This window comes from Pan troglodytes, chromosome 1, assembly GCF_028858775.2.
Source record: "Pan troglodytes isolate AG18354 chromosome 1, NHGRI_mPanTro3-v2.0_pri, whole genome shotgun sequence".
Taxonomy (NCBI): Eukaryota; Metazoa; Chordata; class Mammalia; order Primates; family Hominidae; genus Pan; species Pan troglodytes.
The window spans coordinates 213,683,845-213,697,009 of record NC_072398.2 but is presented as its reverse complement, the minus strand read 5'-3'; the positions used below and the strand labels follow the sequence as shown (position 1 = coordinate 213,697,009).

General features: G+C 51.7%; 1 protein-coding gene across 1 annotated transcript in view; it reads left to right on the top strand.

Annotated features, from left to right (window-relative positions):
- The first annotated feature begins 5,068 nt into the window (after nt 1-5,068).
- ARHGEF10L (Rho guanine nucleotide exchange factor 10 like) overlaps nt 5,069-13,165 on the top strand; it is a 177,453-nt gene continuing 169,356 nt past the window's right edge. The window contains exon 1 of the mRNA XM_054679891.2: nt 5,069-5,264. The gene's annotated coding sequence lies outside the window, so the exon portion shown is untranslated. The remainder of the gene's footprint in view (nt 5,265-13,165) is intronic.

Here is a 13,165-nt window from a genome sequence, read left to right as displayed (position 1 = left end):
GAAGTGTGGGAGAGGGTGCTCCTGGCATCTTGTAGGGGAGGCAAGGGTACATGGTGGGCACTTAGATATTATTTCTTTTTCTCTCTTTTTTTTTTTTTTTTGAGACAGAGTCTCACTGTGCTGCCCAGGCTGGAGTGCAGTGGTGTGATCTCGGCTCACTGCAACCTCTGCCTTCTAGGTTCAAGTGATTCTCCTGCCTCAGCCTCTGGAGTAGCTGGGATTATAGGCGTGGGCCACCATGCCTGGCTAATTTTTGTATTTTTATTTTTAGTAGAGATGGGGTTTCACCATGTTGGCCAGGCTGGTCTTGAACTCTTGACCTCAGGGGATCCTCCTGCCTCGGCCTCCCAAAGTGCTGGGATTACAGGCTGAAGCCACGGTGCCCTGCCAGATACTATTTATTTTTCTTTTCTTCTCTTTTTGCTTTTCTTTTTTTCTTTTCTTTTTTTTGAGACAGGGTCTTGCTCTGTCACCCAAGCTAGGGTACAGTGATACAATCATGGCTCATTGCAACCTATGCCTCCTGGGCTCAAGAGATCCTCCCACCTCAGCCTCCTGAGTAACTGGGAGAACAGGTGTGCGCCACCATGCCCGGCTAACTTTTGCACTTTTAGTAGAGACAGGGTTCTGCATGTGGCCCAGCCTGGTCTTGAACTCCTGGACTCAAGAGATCTGCCCGCCTGAGTCAAATGCTGGGATTACAGGTGTGAGCCACTGCACCTGCCCAGATACTGCTTCTAAATCAAAGTTTAGCCTCAGTTAATGGTGAGCCCAGCATGGTACTGCTTTGAGGCCCTGTACAGATGGCAGAGAAGACTAAAGGCTTGGTGAGGGGCTCCTTGGGGTACTGTCTCAGTGACTAAGTGACTGTAGGTGGGCACAGCTGCTGCTGGCAAGGGCTGCTTCCAGTGTGCTGGGGGAGCCGGTTGCCCGGCAGCCTTGCTGAGTGGAGCGTGGCTTAGGAAACTCATTATGCTACCAGTGGGGAAAAGCAAGCCTCCCCTCACCTGTTGGAGTGACCGACAGTTTGGGGAAAAAAAAGTGGAAGTGGATTTACTGATTTGTCTTTCTCTGAACTCGTGGTTCCTTCCCTAATATTCAGCTCCTCCTTTGCCCTCCTCCGGCCTTTCCAGGGCCCGCTGGGGGTGTGGGTGGGGTGAAGAGGGGCAAGAGTAGAGAAGATCCCTCCCCTCTACAGGGCCAGAGAGGAGATTCCAGAGACCTTTCCACCCTTCAACAGATGGGGGCTGGTCCAGGGTTTCAAGTGAACACACAAAGGCCAGCTCTGGCAGCTCCACACTCCCCGTCCCTGTCCCCTGACCTCTGCTGCTGCTGCTGCTGTGGGCGTGGAAGGTCCGGGTCAGCCTTCCCGGTGGGTGAGATGGGAAGGCAGCCCTTCCGGGGTGGAGCTCTGGGAATGAGAATGCAGCCTCCCAACTGCTGCAACCTCCTCCTTGCCAGGGTTAAGGAAAGTACAGGAATCAAGGCTAGGGGGTGGGAGGGGGCAGCATCATCCCCTGCAAAACCCCAGAACAAGGGAACCTGGAATCGCCCCTCCCATCTCTGGCCAGGGCCCCGCCAACGAAGAGGTCTCCACGCTATTACTTCTGCAGGTGGAGCAGCCGGTTTCCACCTTCCCTCCTCTTCTCTTACACTCCAAGCCTTCATATAAGGACCACAAAGCTCTCACAGTGGCAGAAGGCTTTCTGCCTGGTGGACGCTGTTCTAGGTGCTATATAGGCAAACCTGCATTTAATTCTCCTGCATGGTTGTATTCCTATTTCATAATCAGAGCCAGGACTCAAATCTGGGCAGTCTGACTCTGGTGCAAAGGTCGGCAGCCTCCCAGGAGGGAACCCAGTCAACCAGGCACGTGTTTACTCTCCCGTGCTCCAGGACTTTTCAATCCAACAGGGACTTCCTCATTTGGGTAACCAGGTGAGCCAGAGACTTTGGATTTGGTCAGCCCTTCATTCAAAACATCCGTGTACTGCAGACTTTCAGTGTGACCTTGGGCAAGTTACTTTAGCTCTGAGAATCCTCAGTTTCCCTCTTTATAAAAAAGGGGAAATCATGTTGTGAAGCTTACATGAAATTATGTATGGAGAGGTGTTTTTTATTATTATTATTTATTTTTGAGACCAAGTCTCGGTCTGTCGCCCAGACTGGAGTGCGCAGTGGTGCAATCTCAGCTCACTGCAACTTCCAGGTTCAGTGATTCTCTTGCCTCAGCCTCCTGAGTAGCTAGGACTACAGGTGCGCGCCACCATGCCTGGCTAGTTTTTGTAGAGAGAGTTTTGCCATGTTGCCCAGGCTGGTCTCAAACTCCTGGCCTCAAGTAATCTGCCCACCTTGGCCTCCCAAAGTGCTAAGATTATAGGTGTGAGCCACCGTCAAAGGTTTTTAGAGTATAACACATGTAAGAGCCAATAGCCAGGATTATCATTATTATTCTTTTCTTTCTTTTTGAGATGGAGTCTCCCTCTGTCACCCAGGCTGGAGTACAATGGCACGATCTTGGCTCACTGCAATCTCCACCTCCGGGGTTCAAACAACTCTCCTGCCTTAGCCTCCTGAGTAGCTGGAATTACAGGTGCCCACCTCCTAGCTTGGCTAATTTTTTGTATTTTTAGTAGAGACGGGGTTTCACCATGTTGGCCAGGCTCTTCTCAAACTCCTGAGCTCAGGTGATCCAACCGCCTCGGCCTCCCAAAAGTGTTGGAATTATAGGCGTGAGCCGCAGCGCCTGGCCCTCATTATTATTATTGTCATCATCTAAGCCGGGGGTCAGTAAACGTCTCTGTAAAGGGCCAGATTGTAAATATTTTTGGCTTTATGGGTCCTTCAGTCTCTGTCGCTGATCAAATGTGTTGTTGTGTCTCCGGAGTACCTATGGACAATATGGTAAATTAGCAAATGGGTGTGGCTGTATTTCCATAAAACTTTACCTACCAAAAGAGGTGATGGGCTGGATTTGGCCCATGGGCCATGGTTTGCTGGACCCCAATCTAGGACCCTGAGGCCTCTATTGCTGGTGTCTGAGCAGAAAGTGGGGCTGGGCTTTGGTGTGAAATTCACATATCTGTGTGCAGACTGCTGATCCGTGAGTGTGTTGAGGGCAGGGGTTGATTACCTTTGAGACCCCATCCTGGGTTCTCAGGAGCACATGAGAAGGGCAGAGCAAGTGTGTGTGGTTAAATGACTTGTTCCTGATGTCTAGATACTTGTGCTCTTAATGATCCCAGAAGATGTTGGCTAAGATCTGGGGGTAATCAAATCTGACAATAAGAACTCAGTGAGGTCGGGCGCAGTGGCTCAAGCCTATAATCCCAGCACTTTGGGAGGCTGAGGCGGGCAGATCACCTGAGGTCAGGAGTTTGAGACCAGCCTAGCCAACATGGTGAAACCCCATCTCTATTAAAAATGCAAGAATTAGCTGGGCATAGTGGTGCACACCTGTAGTCCCAGTTACTTGGGAGGCTGAGGCAGGAGAATCACTTGAACCTGGGGGGCGGAGGTTGCGGTGAGCCAAGATTGTTCCAAGTGGAACCCACTGCATTCCAGCCTGGGTAATAGAGCAAGATTCCATCTCAAACAAAAAAAAAAAAAAAAAAAAAGAAAAAAAAGAAAGAAAAAAGAAGAAGAACTCAGTGTGCTGGTCCCTCTGCCCTTAAGCACCATCAGCGCCAGGTGCAGTGGCTCACACTGGTAATCCCAGCACTTTGGGAGGCCGAGGCGGGTGGATCACCTGAGGCTGGGAGTTCAAGACCAGCCTGACCAACATGGAGAAACCCCGTCTCTACTAAAAATACAAAATTAGCTGGGTCAGGTGGCGCATGCCTGTAATCCCAGCTACTCGGGAGGCTGAGGCAGGAGAATCGCTTGAACCCGGGAGGCGGAGGTTGCAGTGAGCCGAGATCGAATTATTGCACTCCAGCCTGGGCAACAAGAGTGAAACTCTGTCTCGAAAAAAAAAAAAAAAAAAGGCATCAGCATAATCAGAGCCACCATTAGGGCCAATTCTCTCAGAGCCAGGAGCCCTTTCCCTACACAGTCTCATTTAATTCTCACAAAAACCCCATCAGGTAGGGACTATTATAATCACCCCAGGTTAAGAAGGAGGAAACTGGATGGGCACATGGCTCACAGCTATAATCCCAGCACTTTGGGAGGCCTAGGCAGGGGGATCACTTGAACCCAGGAGTTCGAGGCCAGCCTGGGCAATATGGTGAAACCCTGTCTTTACAAAAAATACAAAAATTAACCAGGAGTGGTGGCGTGCACCTGTGGTCCCAGCTACTTGGGAGGCTGAGGTGGGAGGATCACCTGAGCCCGGGAGTTTGAGGCTGTAGTGAGCCGTGATCTGATCATCCCGCCACTGTGTGACAGAGAGAGCCCTTGCCTCAAAAAAAGAAAATGAAAAAAAAGGAGGAAACTCCAGCATGGCCAACCTGGTAAAACCCCATCTCTGCTAAAATACAAAAATTAGCTGGGCATGGTGGTGGGTGCCTGTAATCTCAGCTACTCGGGAGGCTGAGGCGGGAGAATCACTTGAACCTGGGAGGCGGAGGTTGCAGCAATGCAGTGAGTCAAGATCGCACCATTTTACTCCAGCCTGGGCGATGACCAGGGACTCCATCTCAAAAAAAAAAAAAAAAAGGAGGAAACTGAGGCTTAGAGAGACAAGGCCGGTTGCATGATGTCACATGGCTGGTGAGGGCAGGGATTGGCACTTGGATCTTTCTGACTTCAAAGCATATTCCTTTCCACCTTCTCTGGCTAAAAGGCGTGCAGCCCATGGGTGACCCTCCAAACCTGTCCTGTACCCGGGCCCTGTGTGCCTTCCCAGGCCAGCGGGCAGTGGTCGGAGCTCAGCCCTACTGCTTGGCACCCCCCTCTGGAGGCCCCATCTTGGTTCTTGCCCCTCCCTTCCTCACCCAGGCCAGCTTCCTGGTCCTCCCAGGCTGGTTGATGGATGGCTCAGCTCCGGCTGGCTTGACTCAGTCTAGCTTTTCCTCGTGGACTGCCAGGGCTGCCTCCTGTCCTCCTGCTTACCGCCTTTGCCCGCCCAGCAGGTCGGGCAAGTGAGTGACTCACACACCTGGGCTCTGTGTGGGCCCAGCCCGGGGAGCCAGCGTACTCACCCTCTGGGCTCCTGCCTGCTACTTCAACTGACAGACGGGACCCTTCCCAGTAGAAGGGGGCTGCCCCTGTCACTTGTGCTCCCTTCCCGGAGGACTGCAATTGAACTGCACAGGATTGAGGTCAGTTTCCTTTCTCTTTTTAACCATCTCTGCCCCTTGCTAAATTGGAGGAGAATCTTTTGGAGGTCGTGGGGGAGGGGTCCCAGCTGTCATTGACACCCTTGTGCGTCGGGCCCTGGGACACCCTACTCCCTCCCAGCAGGTGCTGGAGCTTGGGGACACCTTGGGATGGACTCTGTGAGGAGAACCGTGCTGGGTGCCTCTATGGGTGTGACCCCGATCCTACAGCCACCTAGCAAGGCAGGTCACGGCAACCTGGAGTGAGAACGGCAGAAGTGGACTGCAAGGGCATGTGTAGGGGGGACTTCCCTCACTTCCTTCTTAGGGTCACAGAGTGAGGGATGCAGCTTGAGATGGCTTCAGTTCAATGGCATCATTTTACAGCTGGGAAAACTGAGGCTTGGAGGAGAGGGAGTAACTGAGGTGGATTGATGCATTGGTGGTGGAACTGGGGTTGGAAGGCGGACTGGCCGACTCCCCGCCCACGGCTCCTTCCTTGGTCCTCCATGCCTGTTCCAGGCTGTTTCCCCCTGCTTTTCCACTCGGCTCTCTCCCATGCCATCTGGGCCTCAGCAGGGAGGAGGAATGCAGCTGGTGGGAGCCATTTCACAGGGGGATTTTATGGGCTCACATTTGGAAGGCACTTTGAAGGTCATCCAGGCCATGAACCTCTGACAGGTGGCTGTTTAGCCACAGCTTGACTATCTCCGGGAATGGAGAGCTCACTGTTTTGTTTTGTTTTGTTTTTTTGAGACAGAGTTTCACTCTTGTTGCCCAGGCTAGAGTGCAATGGCATGATCTGGGCTTACCACAACCTCCACCTCCCAGGTTCAAGCGATTCTCCTGCCTCAGCCTCTCGAGTAGCTGGGATTACAGGCATGCGCCACCACGCCCGGCTAATTTTGTATTTTTAGTAGAGTTGGGGTTTCTCCACGTTGGTCAGGCTGGTCTCAAACTCCCGACCTCAGTTGATCTGCCTGCCTCGGCCTCCCAAAGTGCTGGGATTGCAGGCATAGAGCTCAATGTTTTTGGAGGCAGCCTCTTTCAGTTGCATGGCCACTGTCTGGCAAATTACTGGGCACTTACTTCATGGCGAGCACTTTGCTAACAAAGCACAGTAGGTGTGTAAATGCCTTTCATTCCCGACACCCCAATGAGGTGTTGTTGTTATCACTCTTATTTTATAGTGGAGGAAACAGGCACAGAGAGGTTAAGTAACTTACTGAAGATTTCACAGCTTGAGAAGGAGGAGCCGAGCTTTGAACCCAGGGATTGTGGTTCTAGTGCTCAGCCAAGCTCTTAGCTGCTGTACTTGGCTGCTACCGTAGGAGAATGGGGCTTCCTAGGGAGGGGGTCCTGCCTGTCATGGTGAAGCTGAGGTTGGAAGGGGGACATTTAGGTGACTGTGTGACGCTCTGGCTGGTTGGCCTCCTGGGGCTGAAATGTCACTATCCAAGCTCTTCTCCCGTCACCTGCTTTGCCTCCTTGGCAAATTACCCTATCCTTACGTAGCCCCCAGCTACCAGAGTCCAGGACCAATGGCTGATGACTCCCGGGACGGTTGTGTGCAACAACAGAGGGAGGGTTGAAAGCCGTGGCCCAGGATCTTCGATACCACTGTCAGGGTTTCCTTGGAGTGTCCCGGGCAAAGGAGGCAGGAGGTGAGAGTGGGCGTGGCAGAGGGGTGGGAGGGGCCTGGGCCCTGCGTCTGTTTCCTTATCAACATTTTGGCCTCCTGGAGTGGCACCTCACGTGCGGCCTGTCCACCCCACCTTGCCCGTCTATTTAGGGGAGCTTGGTGGTTAATGAGGGCAGTGCCTCATCCTAAGGTGTTGGACAGTTTACAAAGCCAGCCAACGCCGTCCTGAAGGGTGCTCACAACAGCCTGGGGAGCTGGGAAGGGCAGGAATTGTGGTGATGCTCATAGTTGAGGGATAGAGGCTCAGAGACATCAGGTGAGCTGCCTGGGGCCACACAGCTAAGTGATGGAACAGAGTCAGATCCTGCCTCCCCAACCCCCGACCCCTGGCTTCTAACAGAGCAAGCCCCACACCAAAGCTGGCTCCTCCTCTCGGTGGTTTTTCCTCCAGAGAAATCCTCGTCGGGGGCAGAAGTGTCAGGGCTGCTGAGGCAGGGCTGCCTCCCTGGCTTTTGGCCCCTAAATTAGAGTCTCCTGAGGTGGCTGGGGGCTACCCCTCTCTTCTGTGCCCTCAAAGGCTTGCTCTGAGTGTGATGCCAGCAGTCCTTCTGGCTGGATCTCTTCAGTTAACGAGACTTTGGGACTTTCAAGGGAGTGACTGGCCTGGCTCCATTCACATCCCTCCCCCCTGGAAGGTGAAAGAAGGGTCCCTGATATCTTCTTCCAGGACTTCCTCTCCAGGGCAGTCATGGGAACAAGAGATTCTTAAGTTGATCCCATCCTGTCTTCTCTGTCTCCTAATGATAATACTAATCACAGCAATATTGACTACTAATACTAGTCATGTTCCTGGTGGCACATGTCTGTGGTCCCAGCTACTCGGGAAGCTGAGATGGAAGGATCTCCTGAGCCCAGAAGTTTGAGGCTGCAGTGAACTGTGATTGCCATTGTTCCATTTTCTTTTTATTTGTTTTCCATTTTTTTTTTTTTTTTTGAGATGGAGTCTAGCTCTGTTGCCCAGACTGGAGTGTAGTGGTGTGATCTTGGCTCACTGCAACGTCCACCTCCTGAGTTCAAGTGATTCTCCTGCCTCAGCCTCCCAAGTAGCTGGGACTATAGGCGCCCACCACTACCACGCCCTGCTAATTTTTGTATTCTCTGTAGAGATGGGGTTTCACCATGTTGGCCAGGCTGGTCTCGAACTCCTGGCCTCAAGTAATCAGCCCGCCTTGGCCTCCTAAAGTGCTGGGATTACAGGTGTGAGCCACTGCGCCCGGCCCACCATTGCTACATTTTCATTTATTGGGCACCCACCGTATACCAAGCTCTGTGCCAGGCATCCTGCAGGCCATGGCTCATTGAGCCCTCCTGGCAACCCCATTTCACAGATGAGGAAGCTGAAGTCCAGAAAGATGAAGTCACTTGCCCTGGGTCACACAGCTGGTCAATGACACTGAAATCATCAGTCAGAAAGTTGAAAGCGCACTTCACCCAAAGTCACCACTCAAGGTCACACACTGTTCATGGCACAGCCAAGACTAGAGCCTGGCTTGGCTGAATCCTGATTTCCTGCTCTTCCCACTCAGTGCCTTTGGGTTGGGCTACAGTGGGACTTTTGAGCCATGGGTTCTAGAGTTGTTTCTGCCTTTACAGGACATTAAACAAGCCACTCAATCTCTGGTGGCCTGGGTCACACCATCTGAGTGCAGGGGCTGGTGATTTATTCCCTGTGAGTAATAGTTATGGCTGGGAATGCCTTTGAAACATTGGCACATGCACACAGAGAGTTAGTATGAAGAGAGATAATTGCCCAAGCCATGTCTCCAGTCTCTTCTGTGACTGTGAAAGCTTTGATATTTAATCATAAGAATGAACTTGGACCTCCAGATATGGTGGCTCATGCCTATAATCCCAGCACTTTGGGAGGCTGAGGCAGGTGGATCACATGAGGTCAGGAGTTCGAGACCAGCCTGGTGAACATGGCGAAACCTCATCTCTACTAAAATACAAAAATTAGCTGGGCATGGTGTTGTGCACCTGTAGTTCCAGCTACTCAAGAGGCTGAGGCAGGACAATTGCTTGAACCTGGGAGGTGGAGGTTGCAGTGAGCTGAGATTGCAGTGAGCTGAGATGGTGTCACTGCACTCCAGCTTGGGTGACAGAGCAAGACTCTGTCTCAAGAAAAAAAAAAAAGAAAGACCTTGGATCAGCCTGGGCAACATAATAAAACCCCGTCTCCACACACACACACACACACACACACACACACACACACACACACACACACACAAAATTAGCCTGGTGTGGTGGCTCACCTGTAGTCCCAGCTACTCAGGAGGGTGAGGTAGGAGGATGGCTTGAGCCCAGGAGGTCGAGGCTGCAGTGAGCCAAGATGGCACCACTGCACTCCACCCTGGGCGGCACAGTGAGACCCTGTCTCAAAGAAAATGTTATATATGTGTACGTATAAAATGACCTTGGGATGCAGGAACACAACCATGTTCTATTGTGGGGAAGCTGAGACTCAGGGACATGAACTCAAGGTCACAGGACCAGGAGATGGGGAACCAAGGATTTGAACTTGGTCTGGTCTTCATGTCTCCAGAAGTAAGCACCTCCCATCATGTTGAGAGGCAGCTCCCCGGGGAATGGGACTCTCCCAGGGTACTCAGGCGAGAAGCAGTGAACAGGTTTGGAGCATGGACTCCTTGGATTCCAGGTGGCCAGTCTTATAGGAACAAGGTTTAGGAGCTTAGCAGGTAGGTCTGAGGGAGGTGGCCTGGAGCTGCCACCAAGTAAGTCCTCTTCTCCCCTGCTCAGGCCTGCTCCCATTTTTTCCTTCAGCAGAATGACAGAGACCCCCTTCCCCCATCCTTCCTTGTCTCAGAAACAGAGGCAGCCTTTGTTTCAAGGGGAACCAAGAAAACAGGGAGCTCTCCGGACCACACTGTGACCTGCTCTGCAGGTAACCCTGGTCCTTCCTGCTGGCCCAGCCAAACCCAGCTCAGCTACTGTAGAGACATCCAATACCCCAGCATGGGGAGGGAGGAGAGGGAGGGAGCCAGCGGGGTTAAGTAGTGCCCCTGCCCACCTTCTCCCTCCGCATCTTAGTCTACCCTGTCTCTCCTCCTGAGCAATGTTATAATTAAATCTGATAAGCATCCGTTCTATCTGATAAAAAAGGTCCCAATGTCATGGTTGGTTTGAGCCAACTGGGGTGGGGGATGGGACCCTAGGCTGGGAGCCAGGAGGCTGCCTCTGCTCCCCACGCCATTCTTCATGCCCTGCATGACCTTGAGCAAATGCTTGCCCTCTTGGGGCCTCAGTTTCTCTCTAGGAAAGGAGGATGTCGGCTTGAGCCATGGGTTCTAGTCTTGTTCCTGGTGGCACACGCCTGTGGTCCCAGCTACTCGGGAGGCTGAGATGGAAGGATCGCCTGAGTCCAGAAGTTCAAGGCTGCAGTGAGCTGTGATGACACCACTGCACTCCAGCCTGGGCAACAGAGCAAGACTCCTTTCCAAATAAATAAATAAATAAATAAATAAAATCATTCTTTTAATCATTTTTTTTTTTAAGTAAAGAGGCTGGGTGCTGTGGCTCATGACTGTAATCCCAGCACTTTGGGAGGCTGAGATGGGCAGATCACTTGAGATTGGGAGTCTGAAACCAGCCTAGCCAACATGATAAAACCCCGTCTCTGCTAAAAATACAAAAATTAGCCAGGTGTGGTGGCGTGCGCCTGTGTCCCAGTCACTTGGGAAGCCGAGATGGGAGAATCGCTTGAATCCTGCAGGTGGAGGTTGCAGTGAGCTGAGATCCCACCACTGCACCCTAGCCTGGGTGATAGAGTGAGACTCTGTCTCAAAAAAAAAAAAAAAAAAAGAAAAGAAAACCAGGAGGAAAAGAACTAGAGGGCAATAACTCCCCCACTCCCCATCTCCCACCCCCTATTCCTCAGGGCCCTTCCAGCTCTGAAAGTCTCTGAATTGCTCGAATGGATGGCTCCCCAGTGCCCTCTCTGGGTTCCCTGCCAGTGCTCCCTCTCCTTCCTCCCTGTGTGGCTGCAAAGCCCAGGGAGCACAGGAATGCAGGGGAGGTTCTTATTGCTGCCGATATTCAGGGGACTGGCCAAGACTGGAGTGATCTCTGTAAAAACCTGCCCCTAGTCTGTGTGGCCAATTTTTGGAATAAACCTGGGATGCCAACGTTTGCGGGAGAAGAGGCCTCCTAAATCCTTTCCACCTTATTAGTGGAAAAATTTGGACTTTTTGGTCAGACTTGGGTTCAGATCTCAGCTCTGTCCCTTCTGATGGTGCGAACTTGGATGAGTCACTTGGTCTCACTGAGGTGTTGAGAGGGTTATGAGTTATCCCAGGCAGATCACTAAACCTGGTGCACAGCAAATGCTCAATGAAAGGAAGGCCATATCTTGGCACCAGGGTTGCCCCAACTCCCTGTTTCTGACAAATAGACAAGGCTGGCCGGGCACAGTCACTCACACCTGTAATCCCAGCACTTGGGGAGGCCGAGGTGGGCGGATTGCTTGAGCCCAGGAGTTTGAGACCAGCCTGGGCAACATGGCGAAACCTCGTCTCTACTGAAAATATGAAAATTAGTCAGACATGGTGGTGTGTGCCTGTAGTCTCAGCTACTTAGAGGCTGAAGCATGAGAATCACTTGAGCCTGTGAGGCAGAGTTTGCAGTGAGCCAAGATCACACCACTGCACTCCAGCCTGGACAAGAGAGTGAGACCCTGTCTCCAAAAGAAAAAAAAAAAAGACAAGGCTCAGGGATGGCAGGATGCCTCGTTGTGCTGTCTTGGATGGCAATGACTTGTTCCATTCAGGCGGGCGGATGTCTCTAAGTGGGGCAGGGATCCCACTCTGCTTTCTAGCCTTTTTCTCTTCTTCATTTTCTTGAAAAGTTGTTCTGGAAACTACAAAACTGGGCCACAGGCCTCCATGCCTGCTCTCCTGGGACTACCGACTTGTTTCATCTCTGAGTCTTGCTTCTCCCAAAGGAAACTAGAAACCCTGGGCTCTGATCAGGGAATGCAGGGGTGGGGGAAGGGGGCAACCTGCTTCACATTGGTCTCACCCCAGAACCGGGTGGCTGGCTGACGCCGCTGATCAGAATTCATGTGGTCGGAGGATTTGTAGGTCAGCATGAGATCTTTTAATACACCAGAGAATAATCTCCCTAAAGCTCTAGGCTCCTGGCAGGTGCTCCACACACAATTCTGAGACAGCACCCAGGGAATGGGTTGGGATTGACTCCGACCAGAACTTGAGAGGCTGGCACGGCTCTGTTCCCAGGCCCCACCCTGGAGCCACAGGGCAGGGAGCTCACTACATTGGAGACATTTTATGGCACCACCCGTACCCCTCACCCAGAGCCGATCCAGAGACCTGTAGTTTGGGATTGAGTAGGTTAAATTCCCTGGTGGCTTCTGGGAAAATGCTTGATCAGACTCTGTGCACTGCTGTCTTTACTGAGCTCTCTCAAAGTTCATCACCCCCAGGACACTCCTTTTTTTTTTTCTACGCCTAAAACATCAACATACTCTTCTCTGCTTTGCCTGGAATCCTTGCCAGGGGATTTTCCACTTAGCAGAAAAACTGCATCCAGTTTCCGACCTATTCACTGAGGGGGTGGGTGACTGGGAGGCGAGGGTTATTGCCCTCTAGTGCTTTTCCTCTTGCTTTTCTTTCTTTCTTTCTTTCTTTCTTTCTTTCTTTCTTTCTTTCTTTCTTTCTTTCTTTCTTTCTTTTTCTTTCTTCTTTTTTTTTTTTGAGATAGAGTCTCACTCTGTCACCCAAGCTGGAATGCAGTGGCACGATCTCGGCTCACTGCAACCTCCGCCTCCTGGGTTCAAGTGATTCTCCTGCCTCAGTCTCCTGAGTGGCTGGGACCACAGGCATGAGCCACCATACCTGGCTAATTTTTGTATTTTTAGTAGAGATGAGGTTTTGCCATGTTGGTCTCAAACTCCTGGACTCAAGTGATCCACCTGCCTTGGTCTCCCAAAATGCTAGGATTGTAGGTGTGAGCCACTGCACCTGTCCCTTTTCCTCTTGGTTTTCTTTACTTTGAAAAAATTCATTAAGATAATTATTTTCTTTCTTTATTTGTTTATTTATTTATTTGAAACAGAGTCTTGCTCTGTCCCCCAGGCTGGAGTACAGTGGCATGATCACAGCTCACTGAACTCCCGGGCTCAAGTGATCCTCCCACTTTAGCCTCCCAAGTAGCTGGGACCACA